At 47.3% G+C, this 14,084-nt stretch overlaps 1 protein-coding gene and 1 long non-coding RNA gene across 8 annotated transcripts in view; one reads left to right on the plus strand and one right to left on the minus strand.

Moving 5' to 3' along the window:
* The window catches only part of ANK1 (ankyrin 1), a 273,955-nt gene that overhangs the window by 161,115 nt on the left and 98,756 nt on the right, over positions 1-14,084 (minus strand). The window lies entirely within an intron of this gene.
* The window catches only part of LOC146075541 (uncharacterized), a 115,495-nt gene continuing 107,659 nt past the window's right edge, over positions 6,249-14,084 (plus strand). Inside the window, exon 1 of the long non-coding RNA XR_014473590.1 lies at positions 6,249-6,455. This is a non-coding gene — a long non-coding RNA (uncharacterized LOC146075541). The remainder of the gene's footprint in view (positions 6,456-14,084) is intronic.

Below are 14,084 nucleotides of genomic sequence, written 5' to 3' on the forward strand. Positions count from 1 at the left end.
GCCTTATAGGAAGCTGTCACTGTAGGATTTTTGCAAGAGCAGGCTTGTATTGGTAACTACCCTGCTAGTTATCTGGTATCACTGGGAATAGCAGTGATTAATAAATAATGATTAAACTGGCAAAGGTGTAATAGTAACTCATCAACTCACTACTTTCTCTGTCGTTAATGTCCATGGTGGCCTTCAGGATCCTCTTCAATGGCATCTCCGGTCCCAGGGGTGCATTGCACAAGTGTGTGGGCCGCCGGTGATGTCACTGGTGCATAGGGTGACCAACTCATCCCTTTAAACTGGGACACATATTAATTACACAGGTTCTGTGGCTGGCTTTCACCTGGTTTTAAACTGCCTCACCTCAAGACTCCATTTCACCTGGTTTTAAACTGCCACAGAACCTGTGTAATTATTATGTGTCCCGGATTAAAGGGATGAGTTGGTCACCCTACTGGTGCACTCGCGCAATGCACCCCTGCCACCGGAGATACAGCTGAAGAGGATCCGGAAGGCCGCCATGGACATTGGGTGACGAGGTAAGTATGAAAAAAAATTAAATATTCTGAAAAATCACTGCAAACTGCAGCTTTTCAGGTGATATGCTGTATGAGTTGTAAATAGAACTATCTGGTAATCTGTATGAATGAATATCACCCAGTCTGGAACCATGATTCTGAGTCTGACTGAAACAAATGAGGCATATTTTTGAAACCAGGACCAGTCCAAGAGCTTTGTGCTGATTCTTATAATACAGGCATAGGCGTGCGCACATTGAGTGTTAACATACCCTCCAACTGTACCGATTTAGCCGGTACAGTACCGTTTTTAAACGGTCTGTACCGGCTAAATCATAGTGTACCGAATGTACCGTTTTTTGGGATCCCGCGCTGGTGTCAGTGCGGGTCGGGTGGGCACTGGCGCTGTATCGTCCATTGCGGGTCGGGTGGGCACTGGCACAACAAGCTGGGCCACAGAACGGTAACTCCTGCTGCTTCAGTGTTGCCGCCTTCTCCTCCTCCCCCCGCACGACCGGGACCGGTGCAAGCTTCAGCCAGCGCGCGTGTGCTACGTCGCTTGCTCTGAATGACACCCAGGCCAGTGCAGGAAGGGAAGCGCCGCTCAGTCAGTATAATAGGGCTTTCTGTGCAACTACATGTGTGGATGTATCGGTTACTTTCTCGTCGTGGAAATGATCCTTCACTGCAGCCAGCCACTCTTCTCCCTATGCTGCCCGTGCGCACGGCAGCACAGGGAGAAGAGTGGCTGGCTGCAGTGAAGACGACTGACTGAGCGGCGCTTCCCTTCCTGCACTGGCAGAGCAAGCGACGTAGCACACGCGCGGCGGCTGAAGCTCGCAACGGTCCTGGACGTGCGGGGGGAGGAGGAGAAGGCAGATGAACTGGTAAGACCAAGTGGGGTGTCTTGGGGGTGGATGACTGCTCTCACTATAACACTACTTCCACTCTTCGTCTCCTTTTCCTCAACTTAACTCAGTAGTCGCATCTGCACTGCTGGCCACTTGGAGCTGGGGATCCACTATAGTGGTGCTGTTATGGAACAGCAGATGGGGAACTGTAGAATATAACATCCGATGCTGGCTGAAAGGGGAGGTCCACAAGCAACAGGACCAGGGACACCATCAGCATAGGTAACCTGGGTACATATACATGGGGTGTAGTAGTTGGTGCACAGTACACATTCAGAAAGGGGACGTGGTTGCACCCCTTTTTTTTACCATGGCCACGCCCCCTTGTTAATGGCCATGCCCTCTTTCTGAATGTGTACCGATTTCTTATCTTCAAATGTTGGAGGGTATGTGTGAAGGGTGCACAGGCACCCCCTAATGCTGTGCCCCCACCCCCACACTTATTGCTGCTAGTAATACCAGCAATACCTTTTACCAAAGACTTTTGATTTTTAGACCTGTATTCCATTAAAATAAGCGCCCATCAATCAATTATGTGTGTTTTGCATTATTAATTGTATTACACCATTGTCATATCACTACATACCTGTGTCATCCAGATATGATTTTGACTTTATTTGCATATACTGTTACACAGAGTAATTAGAAGATTAAAACTGAAATAGGCAGGATATAATGGTGTGGCTGAGAGACAGTTTATATTGTAGTGAGTGCATGCCTGATTGGCGGTGTTAAGGCCCCCACATACAGCACGATATTCAGGCATTTTCTGAGCGATTCTAACAAATCGCTCAGAAAATGCCTGAAGATGCATGTAAATCGCTGTGTATATAGCCCACACAGCGATTTACATGCGCGCGCCCGCCGTTCTGAATCTGTCCAAGATTCAGAACGGACGGGCTGTACAATACAGAGCAGTCGCTCAGAAAGCTCCTGCTCATCTCCCGCATGTGTGGCTGCGGGCAGATGAGCAGGGCCGAGCGACTGCGGACGCCGCAGACCCGCCGCACCCCGCGCCGCAGAACCCGCCGCCGCCACCCCTGACCCCCCTCCCCCACCAGCTGTAGCACCTATCGCCACCCCCACCTCACCTCTCCTCTCGGCGGCAGCGGGGCGGCAGCGCGGCGGACATGTTTTAAAAAAAAATAATTAAATTTCAAAATGGCCGTGGCCAGCCAATCACGGCTCGCCGCGTCATTGCCCCGCCCCCTAGAGCTGGCTATATTAGCCAGCTTGAGACGGGGTAGGGGCAGTCAGTCCGACGGCGGAGAAGGAGAGAAGAGCTCCTGAAGTCCTGGGAGGCGCGGCCAATGCAAAAGAGCTTAAAAGGCCGCCGCCCCCAGGTGAAGAACACAGCTGAAGAGGCAGAAGCCCTGGGAGGCGGCAGCCATGCAAAAGAGCTTAGGCGGTGAAAAAAGAAGAATCAGATTAATAAAATATTTTAAAACCAGTGTTTGTGTGTTTTATTTTAATATTTCCTTTACAGGGGGGCTATAGGTACCGGCGGGCCTTTAATGCCCCACATGCTGGTACCTGTGGTTCTCCCAAGTACCAGCATGTGGGGCAGGCTTGCTGGGACCTGTAGTCCTACTGTAAAAGACAATATTACTGTTAAACAAGCTATCAACCCTGCACCCACCGCCCAGGGGTGCAGGGGATAGCCCCGGGCTGCAGCCTAGGCCTGGGGTGCCCTGGAGAGGGGGGACCCCCTTATTTGGGGGGTCCCCACCTCCCCAAAAACTCCCGGCCTGGGCTGACTAGTTAGGGTGGGTAATGCTTTGGCCACGGGACACCATCAAGCGTGTCCCCTGGCTATGGCATTACACCCCCTGCTAGTGGAGCCTGGTGCTGGTCTCCAAAATACGGGGGACCCCTATCCATTTTGTCCCCCCGTATTTTGGAAACCAGGGCCAGCTCAAGAGCCTGGTGCTGGTCCCCAAAATCCGGGGGACCCCACGCACTTTGTCCTCTGGATTTTGGGAACCAGGACCACTCAAAAAGCCCGGGGCTGGTCATGCCATTTTTTTATTTTACAAAATGATTGTCTGTATGACAGGACAAGACGCTGGACCCCGGACTTGGTAAGTATTTTTTTTTATGTCCGTTCCCACTGTACCACCAATGTTTAAAAGTTTGCATATGGGGGGGGGGGGTCGGTCGGTGCAGGGGGAACCACTAGCCACCAATGATTAACTTTTTTTTGGGGGGGGGGGGGGGGGGCAATATTAGGGGGAGGTGAAAGAATACTTATTAAAGAGTAATAAGTAATGTTCAGTAATAATAACATTTTTGTGATGAAGTGCAGTGTTGTACTTCACTTTCTGTGACAGATTTGAAATCTCCCGTGCTGAATCTCCCAATTTGAATCTCTGACACAAATCTCTCTGTATGTGGCTCATTGTCTGAAATGAGCCACAAGAGTGAAATCTCTTGTGCTGAATCTCCCGTTATGTATCTCTGGCACACATCTCTGCGTATGTAGGGCCCTTTAGACACACCCAATGGTGGTGTTATGCTGTGTACACACTGATACAATCTGCATAAGATCCAGATAAGATTTTGACTATATAGTCAAAATCTTATCTGGATCTCATGCAGATTGTATATAGTCTAAATTGAATGCAGATAGTGTAAATTGTATGCAGATAGTCTAAATTGTAATCGCATCTGGATCTTATGCAGATTGTACTAGTGTGTACACAGCATTAGACATGCCCAATAGGTGGTGCTAGGCACACCGCTTTGACAGTGCACTCCCTAATAAAATGTGCTGCGCACGCAGTGGTGTAGTTAGGTGCCATGGCGCCCGGAGCAAGGGCATGTTTTGCGCCCCCCCCCCTCCCCCCCAATATGTCATAGGTGAGGCTCCTGCGCAGTGAAAAGTTGGCACAGACCAACATTATACCACACACCGTAATGCCCATTGCACATTTTAGTGAACTTTGTAATTCCAATTACACATAAGCCCACACATGATGCCCATGACATACTATATAACACTCCGCAATGCCCATGACATACTATATAACACTCCGCAATGCCCATGACATACTAGATAACACTCCGCAATACCCATGACATACTATATAACACTACGCAATGCCCATGACATACTAGATAACACTCCGCAATGCCCATGACATACTATATAACACTCCGCAATGCCCATGACATACTATATAACACACCGCAATGCCCATGACATACTATATAACACTCCACAATGCCCATGACATACTATATAACACTCCGCAATGCCCATGACATACTATATAACACTCCGCAATGCCCATGACATACTATATAACACACCGTAATGCCCATGACATACTATATAACACTCCGTAATGCCTATGACATACTATATAACACTCCGCAATGCCCATGACATACTATATAACACTCCGCAATGCCCATGACATACTATATAACACTACGCAATGCCCATGACATACTAGATAACACACCGCAATGCCCGTGACATACTAGATAACACTCCGCAATGCCCATTGCATACTATATAACACACCATAATGCCCATTACACATTTGACACATAAGTGCCACTTACCTAGATGCTCAATGCCAGGGGCTTCATGCTCAATGCCAAGGGACTTCATGCTCGATGCCAAGGTGGACTGAATTTTCTCGTTGCCCAGGGGTGCAGAACTGTGCAGCGGCCCGCTCCCGGCCGCTGTGCAGCAAGGTGGGAGGATGGGTGCAGCAGGGTGGTAGGGTCGGTGGGTGGGTGCAGCAGGCTGGGAGGGTTGGTTGGTGCCGCAGGGTGAGTGGGTGCAGCAGGGTGGGATGGTTGGTGGGTGCAGCAGGGTGGGTGGGTGTGTGCTTGCAGCAGGGTGGGTGGGTTAGTGCAGCAGGGTGGGTGGGTGCAACAGGGTGGGTGGGTGCAGCAGGGTGAGCGGGTTGGTGCCACAGGGAGGGTGGGTGCAGCAGGGTGGGACGGTTGGTGGGTGGGTGCAGCAGGGTGGGTGGGTGTGTGCTTGCAGCAGGGTGGGTGGGTTTGTGCAGCAGGGTGGGTGGGTGGCTGCTTGCAGCAGGGTGGGTGAGTTTGTGCAGCAGGGTGGGGTTGTGCATCTGGGTGGTTGCAGGTGGGTGGTTGCAGGTGGGTGGGTGGTTGCAGCAGGGTGGGTGGGTTTGTGCAGCTGGGTGGGTGGGTGTTTGGTTGCAGCAGGGTGGGTGGGTGCGCGGGTGATGCAGGGTGGATGCAGCAGGGTGGGAGGGTGCACCTTACTCCCCCCTCCCCCTGCTGTGCTGTGCTGCGCTGCGTCGCATCCGCCGTCCACCCCTCCCTCCCCTCCTCCTGGCTCCCCGCTGTGTCCGGGAAAGAGACGCGCACTGCTGCTATGAATTTTACATAGCCGCCGCAGCAGCAGCAGCACGTCTTTCGCGGGGAGCGGGCAGGGCAATGGCGGAGGCGGGCGAGCGAGCTGGCGGTGCCGGCACAGCTCCGGCGCCAGGCTAGCTTCCGGGGCCCGGAGCGTGTGCTCCGCCGGCTCCGGGCTCGCTACGCCTCTGTGCGCACGCCTATGAATACAGGGAAACCCCAATGCAATTTTCCCTGGTGTCACTACTAGAGATGGGTCGGCTGTGAGCGAGCCGATTTGTGTGAATGGCTCTCTTAAAAGAGAGAGGGAGTCACTGCTCCCAAAGAGGTGAATGGTCATTCTTTTAGTTTCAGTTTCGTTTTCATACAATGCAGCATTTGCCTGAGCACAGCAATGCCACACATGGTAGCTTAGAGTAACTGTGTACTGACTGACTAAGGGCTGTAGTAGTTCAGCTCCGCAGAGTGCAATACACACCATGTCTGTGCTCAGCACTGCCACCTGTGGCAGCTGAGCTGTACTAACTCAGTCCAGAGAGTATTGCATTGGAGGCGGAGCTGCTAAGTGCTGCATCACAACAGGGGCAGGGCTGCTGCAGAACAATCTGGAAGCACCATAGGTCCCAGCAGAGGATTTGATGCTGCTGCTCACAGGAGTGTACCCAGTTAAGAAGCAGCATAGTATCACAGAAAGGTATGTAGCATGACCACACATTCTCACTCACAGACACACAGACTTTGGCTAGGCAGTGCACATGTTTTTTTTTTTCATGTGTTAGCTGGGCAGTGTGTAGCACCAGATTCATGAAGTAAAGATCATGGGCCAGATGCACTAAACTTCAAAAGAGATAAAATGGAGAGTGATAAACCACCAGCCAATCAGCTCCTGCCTGCCATTTTTCAAACACAGTCTGTGACATGTCAGGTAGGAGCTGATTGGCTGGTGGTTTATCACTCTCCATTTTATCACTTTTAAAGCTTAGTGCATCTGGACCCCAGTAAGCTGGACTCCATCTGTCTGTGGGGTGAATTTATGAAGCTTGGAGAAGTGTTATCTATCCCCATAAAGAACGTTATGAGCAAGGTGATAATGGTTCAGCCAATCAGCTACAATATGTAAATTGACAGGTAAGAGCTGATTGGCTGAACCATTATCACCTTGCTCATAACGTTCTTTATGGGGATAGATAACACTTCTCCAAGCTTCATAAATTCACCCCTGTGTCTCCCACTTGCTTTACTTCCTGGTGTAGGATCTCTATTACACCAGTTACCACGGGACTATGTAAAAACCGGACCCGGACTAGACTCCGGACCGCCGGACAGGACATCAAAATCTGCAGTCCGGAGCTTATAGGGTCCAGTCCGGGGGGTGTCCTGACCGGGGGGCGTCTTGTCCAGGGGGGTCCCTGTGATAGCTATCACCAGGGACATGCGGGAGGGGAGATTACAGCTACCCCTTGTGGTCCGGACAGTCTGGTTTTTGCTACATGCCGGACCATACAGGAAGGGTTATTCTAGTTCACTCTTTCTGACAAATTCCTTCTTAGATGGACAAAACCATGTGCACTGCAGGTGGGGCAGATGTTACTTGTGCAGAGAGAATTAGATTTGATGGGGTTTTACTTCAAAGTGAGATCTATATTGCAGTGTAAAAATAAAGCAGCCAGTATTTACCCTGCACAGAAACAAAATAACTCACCCAAATCTAATTCTCTCTGCACATTTTACATCTGCCCCCCCTGCAGTGCACATGGTTTTGTCCATCTAAGAAGGATTTTGTCAGAAAGAATGAACGAGAATAACCCCCAGGGAGACATTATTGTACTCCTCCTCCTCTACCTGGTTACAGGTGTCACAGTCAGCCCCCCGGACAGGACACCCCCCGGGCTGGACGCTACAAGCTCCAAAATGCAGAGTTTGATGTCCGGTCCGGTGGTCCGGGGGTTTTGTCCTGGTCCGGTTTTTACCCATACTCCAGTTACCACTAACAGCCGTGTGCTACATCATTGTCTGGTATCAAACGGACTGCCCCAATCTGGCTTAATTTACACACTTGTGTGTGTGTGTGTGTGTGTGTGGTGTTGAACACATTGAGGCCTGACATAATCATTTTAGCAGCTTTATCAGACAAGTGGGTCCAGCTGGCGGCATATGGGATCTTATCGGTGTTCAGCTGTTCTTCTGACTGTTGGTTACTAGCTGAATTGATATATTCGGCTTACCAAATTAACATATTGGGGGAAATTTACTAAGATGAAAGTTGTATTTCAAATGGGATTTTTTTTCAACGTGAACCAGTGAGACACCCAAAAGAACCGGATCTTTTCAATGAAAGCTCGGTTGGTCCCCGCTCTCTTTAGTGAGTCACTTTGCCCATCTCTAGACACTACAGCTCTGCTGTTGCCATGAAGTAGCTTGTTTCCTCTGCAGCAATGTTTATGTAGATGGCATGTTTCATAGTAACATCCACATAAAAACCCAGATTCTTATCAGAATATTACCCAGAGCATCTTTCTGCCTCTACCAGGTTGCTTTTTTCCCTATAGTGGATCCTAGTGCCACATGGCTGGGTACCACATGCATGCAGCCGTCTACATAAACAGCAACGTCAAGAACTCAGCGTTCGCTTGCTGAATATTTATATCCCAACACTTTACAGGTGCCATTCTAACTATATAATCTATGTTATTCACTTGTTGCTTTATTGTCTACAGTACAAGCATAGGAAGGAATGGCCCTGATACCACACGGCTGCCCATAGTTATGTATTGGCAGTAATCCCGTTATATTATAAACGGTTTTCTTGTTTGCTTACCACCTTGTGTGTCCTGGTCTTATGCCTTGTGCATGTTCTCTGCTGCAGTTATACGCCTATATATCCTTAACAATATCGATATCTTCCATATAGTTAACGATATATCGCCCAGTGCATAAAGGTCGCTTTGGGGGATTGGGGATATTAAACGTGTAAAAATTAGGGATCACCCTTGCTGGTGTATGGGCCCCTTTAGACATAAAAACATAGAATTTGACAGCAGATCAAGACCACATGGCCCATCTATTCTGCCCTCAATCCATGCACACAGCATTAGTGACCTACTGTACCAGTTTATTTTTGAATTGTTGGAGTACCTGGAGCTCACCCACATAAGCACAAGGAGACTATATAAACTCCACAGAGTTACGGCCATGGTGGGAATCAAACCGATGACATCGGTGCTGTGAGGTAGTAATGCTAACCATTACACCATCTGTACTGCCCTGACTTCCTGGCCTGCCCAGGCATACTCGGATCAGCAATGGCCGATAGTCAAGAGATGGTGGTACGATGATGAGCCTTCAGACACCAGCAAGAGATGTCTTTTTTTCTTCCCTGTGGCATGGTAATACCGTACAACTACTGTATGGGTCAGGCCATATAGTTGTTTTGTGTCCCTTGCTTATTTCCTTATATATATATATATATATATATATATATATATATAGATAGATAGATAGATAGATATTATTTTATTTATAAGGTGCCACAAGTGTTTCGCAGCGCCGTACAAAGGAACAATACAGGGAGACAAAACTTGGCATAACTTTGAATAAATAACAAAAATACTGTACAAATACAGAGCGCCACAGATCAATACACATTACAGCTTAAATATAAGTAGTGAGGACTCAATAAACATACAACTAGAGGCTTGAGGCCAATGATGGAGATGAGTATGCAGACGAAGATGGTCACTGAGTGTTGGAGTATAGGAGAGCTGTGAGTGGAATGTGAAGAGAAGTGGGCTTAGACGACAAGAGGGAAGAGGGCCCTGCTCGGAGGAGTTTACAATCTAGTAGGAAGGGGAGACAGATTACAAGAGGTGCAAGCAAGTGGGTGGTGGTTAGATAGCAGGATGTAAACATGCAAGGGGTCGGAGAACCAGCTGGTTTATGCAGTGGAAGGGTACGCTTTGATGAATAGGTGAGTTTTTCAGTGCCCGTTTGAAGCTTTGCAAGGTCGGGGAGAGTCTAATGGAGCGAGGGAGTGCGTTCCACTGAACATATAATGTCCTTATTTTTCTATAGTTTGTTTCTTTAATGCATACTTACCTACAGTAAGTATAGAGTCTTTTACTGGGAGATGCCATGTTACATACCTCCCAACATGACCCTCTCCAGGAGGGACACATTGCTCTGCTCCTGCACTTCCCTCTTAATGGGGGAGATTCTGTAAAGCAGAAATGCGGTAAAAAAACCATTTTCGGGGTTTTTACCGCATTTCTATATGCTATAAGGCGCCTCCGCAGTGCCAGCGCTGCGGAGGGAATCACCAGCAAAAGCTGGCGATTCCCTGCAGAAGCCTATGGGCTTCTTACCACATTGCTGTTTGAGGGATCCGTCACGGATCACTCCCAGCATGCCCTGCGGCCGGCGCATCACTCTGCGCATGTGCAGATGGACTCCCGGGTCACATACCCGGAAGTCCAGCACCGGCACCGAATCGCAAGGGACAGCTCTTATCGCAAGAGCTGTCCCTTGCGTTAATAACGGCATATGTTACAGCATATGCCGTTATTAATAATGCGGTAGCCGGCGATAATGGGCGCGGATGTTACAACATCCCGCCCAATGTATGATTGCTATCACCTGTGTTAAAGCACCTTTCTTATCAATTAACCTGTTCAACACAGATGAAGGTAATCATGCATTAAGTAAAAAGTCCAGGAGCAGAGCATTGTGTCCCTCCTGGAGAGGTCATGTTGGGAGGTATGATGTTATTGTACTCTATTGTATACTTTTGCACCCATACTGTAAAATGTACTTGTCTGTCTAATAATTCAGTCAGTATTTATGTCATCCCTCCCCGCCAGCTCTGAACACCTCTATGTAACTCCTCCTTACTATGTCTCTCTCAGCACCACCGTCCTCTGCTGCAGTTTCCTGGAGATCTGAAGAATTACAGTAATACTCCAGGGGATATTAACATAATAAATGTCTCCCTGTATAACAGTGCGTGTCCCCTCACATAACTCACTGCTTCTTCACACTGGATCAATGGGTCCCTCATCACTGTGTGCCCCACAGGAGTATTTCATAAGCAGAACTGTCACACTGCATTACTCTACGACACACTACCCTTCAGAAACCCTATATTACTGCTCGTTAACACCCTGCAGTGTTCCAGATCGCCCAACATGACCTCTCGTAACACCATTAAATTCACTGGTAAACAACATGAACTACAGTATTCTGGTAAAACCCTCTATGTAATCACATTCATGCTGTATTTGCTGTGTACAAAACAGATCACTGTAATGGCACAGTGTTTTGCTGTATATTATTATCCCTGTCACTGGTAACCTTGTACTTGCCCTGTTATTTACTCCCTGTCCCGTTCCCGCTGTGTCGTATAAAAGTCTGAGCAGCTCTTCATATTTCATTGTCGCTGTTTTCGGAAAGAAATTGTAAAAATGCTGCATTACCGTGTAAATAGAACGCGGCCCGGCTTCTACACGATAATATCGCGCCGCCACTGTTTTTAAAGCCTGGTAAACACACATCAATTCTGATCATCTAAAAGACTGTAAGCAAATGGACCCGTTCATATTCTGACAGACATTACCTCTGTGATAATGGGTCCTGGTGGTAATCTGGACAAGGCATGATTACCGCCTGTGTGAATGAGCCCAGAGAGGGAAACATCACATTCTATTGGCGTGGTAATGCGGTATTTTTACAGTCACATCCTTTCTGCATCTCTGAGATACCTAAAAGAGTTACAATAAATTTGCTGCTCAGACTCATGTAAGAAGAACAGACAAAAAAAGACACAAATATTCAGCAGCGCTTAGCTTCAAAAATATTACAGTATTTTCATAAAACCGATTGGATTGACTTCACAAGATTTAATAAGCAAAAAAAATGATCACATAATACGTTAAAAACACAGATAGCGAATGAGAGACTACATCTCATGCGGTATGCACCAATATACAGTAACTGGCCTCTGGAAATAAACGTGTCTCTGTATAGTCTCTGATACTTATGAAAGTGAATAGGAAATTACCATCCGCCTGTAGTGGGAGTCGGAATACCGACTTACACAGACTATTTTCCCTCGTGGGAGTCCACGACCCCCATAGAGGGAGAACATAATAGGTTGCAAGTGCAGCAAGCCCGCAAGGGGCTTAAAAGCACTCGGGCTCCTGGCGGTCGGGATTCCGATGTCGGAGAAATGACCATCCGAATCCTGACTGTCGGTGAGTTATGCCATACCCAGGAAGACATAGTATGTTTGGAGAGGAAGAGGAGCCAGGTGGCAGCATTGGGAATAGATTAGAGTGGAGAGAGATGAGTCAGGGAGGCCAGATAGGTGGATATTACAGTTGTCCAATCTGGAAGTGACCAGTGAGTGAATGGGTCTTAGAAACAGAGAATTGGTCAGCAGATAAGAACCAATTGGCCCATACAATCTGTCCCTTTCATAACATTATAGCCTCCAAACATATTTGATCCTTATTTCTTTGTAAGGATATGGGGTACTTGTGTATTATCACGGCGCCCATCGCATCGCAGACCATAAGGCATGCAATGCGATGTTCCGCGATGTCCCCGATGTCATACAATGTTAAAATTGTATGGCATTGTATATGGCATACAATGCGATGCGATGCAATTATAAATTGTATAAGCACCCTAATGGGGGCTTACAATGTTAAATGGACCCCCACGCCACCCCCACTATGAACGTGAACCCGAAGCGTGGCGAGCGGCGGCGGTACGCATCCTCCGACCTTTTCATACCCCCACTATCCACTTCGGCGTGGAGTTGATTTTATATAGTGTGGCGAGGCCGAAGCGTGGCGAGGGGATGCGGAATACATGTAAAGTAATACGCGTGCGCTCGCCACACTATGTAAAATCAACTCCACGCCGTCGTGGATAGTGGGTGTATAAAAAGGTTGGAGAACGCGTACCGCGGTCTCGCTGCGCTCGCCACGCTTCGGGTTCACGTTCATACTGGGGGTGGCGTGGGCGTGCATTTAACATTGTAAGCACTCATTAGGGTGCTTAAAAGCACCCGTTAGGGTGCTTATACAATTTTAAATCATATAGGGGTCTTAAATTGCATCGCATGAAATTGTGGTCTGTGATGCGATGGGTGCCGTGATAATACACAAGTACCGGATATCCTTATGCATATCTCAAGCTTGTATAAAAAGGTCTACATCTACTACCTTTACTGTGATGTCATTTTTCCTCAATTTTCCCATGTTCCCCCTTCCTCCAGGCTCCATGCAGGTCTTCGTATTCTAATACTTCTGTTTCTTTGAAGAATGTACTTAGTTAAAACCCTTGATGTCCTTTACTCCCACTTTTTTCCTTCTATGCTCTGAACTATACATATTAAGTTATTTTAGTCTTTCCAGGTAAGTTTTGTGATGTAGACCATGTACCAAGTTAGTTTCCCTTCAATGTACCACCCCTGATGTATTTATATCCTTCTGGAGTTATGGCCTCTGGAACTGTCTTTCTAATTTCTTTGTTACATTGCTTACTTGTCTTTAAATTCAACAGAAATAGTGACATCTAGATCCCTTTCCTCCTCAGTAGTACCCAAGATAGTGCTGCTAATATTATTTTTAGCCTTTAGGTTTTTAAGTCGCAAGTGTACAATTTAGAAATTTTTGGCGTTAATCTGTAATTGCCACTCTTGATTCCGTTACTTTACCTAGATAATCCAAAATTTGTTTTACACTTCCCTGGTATGTCTACCCTTTTTCATACATTTGTGTCATCTGCAAAAAGGCATATTTTCTCTACAACACCATTTGCAATGTCACCAACAAAGATATTAAAGTGCACTGTTAAAATACAGATCTCTGAGGAACTCAACTGGTAAGATTTCCGTCCTGTGAATGCACTCCAGTTACTACTATCCTGCAACCAAGATCTTATACATTCAAAGCTGTATTTGAGAATATATATATATATATATATATATAGTGTTTCAATTAATTTCCAATACTATTAATGTCTCAGTGATCTGTAGCCTGCCCTTTCTTGCTTCCACTTTTGTGCAGTGGTTCAAATCTTTATCAGTTGCCTTAATCGGCAAAGATGCTCGGAGGATTACATGTATGTTCTGATGGTCCCTCTGGTATGGAGGCAGGCCTAGCATAGCCATCTGGAAATTGTACCAGAATAAACATAAGAGGCATCTATTTTCCTAATATGCAACTATGCAGAACTTCTAAGGAATCTTTGAGGCTGGCTTTTTAACAAATATAATTATTCTAATACTTGTATAGAGCATTTTTTTCTTACCCCTTGAATC

Source organism: Crinia signifera, chromosome 4 (assembly GCF_055691185.1).
Source record: "Crinia signifera chromosome 4, ASM5569118v1, whole genome shotgun sequence".
In the NCBI taxonomy this organism is placed as follows: domain Eukaryota; kingdom Metazoa; phylum Chordata; class Amphibia; order Anura; family Myobatrachidae; genus Crinia; species Crinia signifera.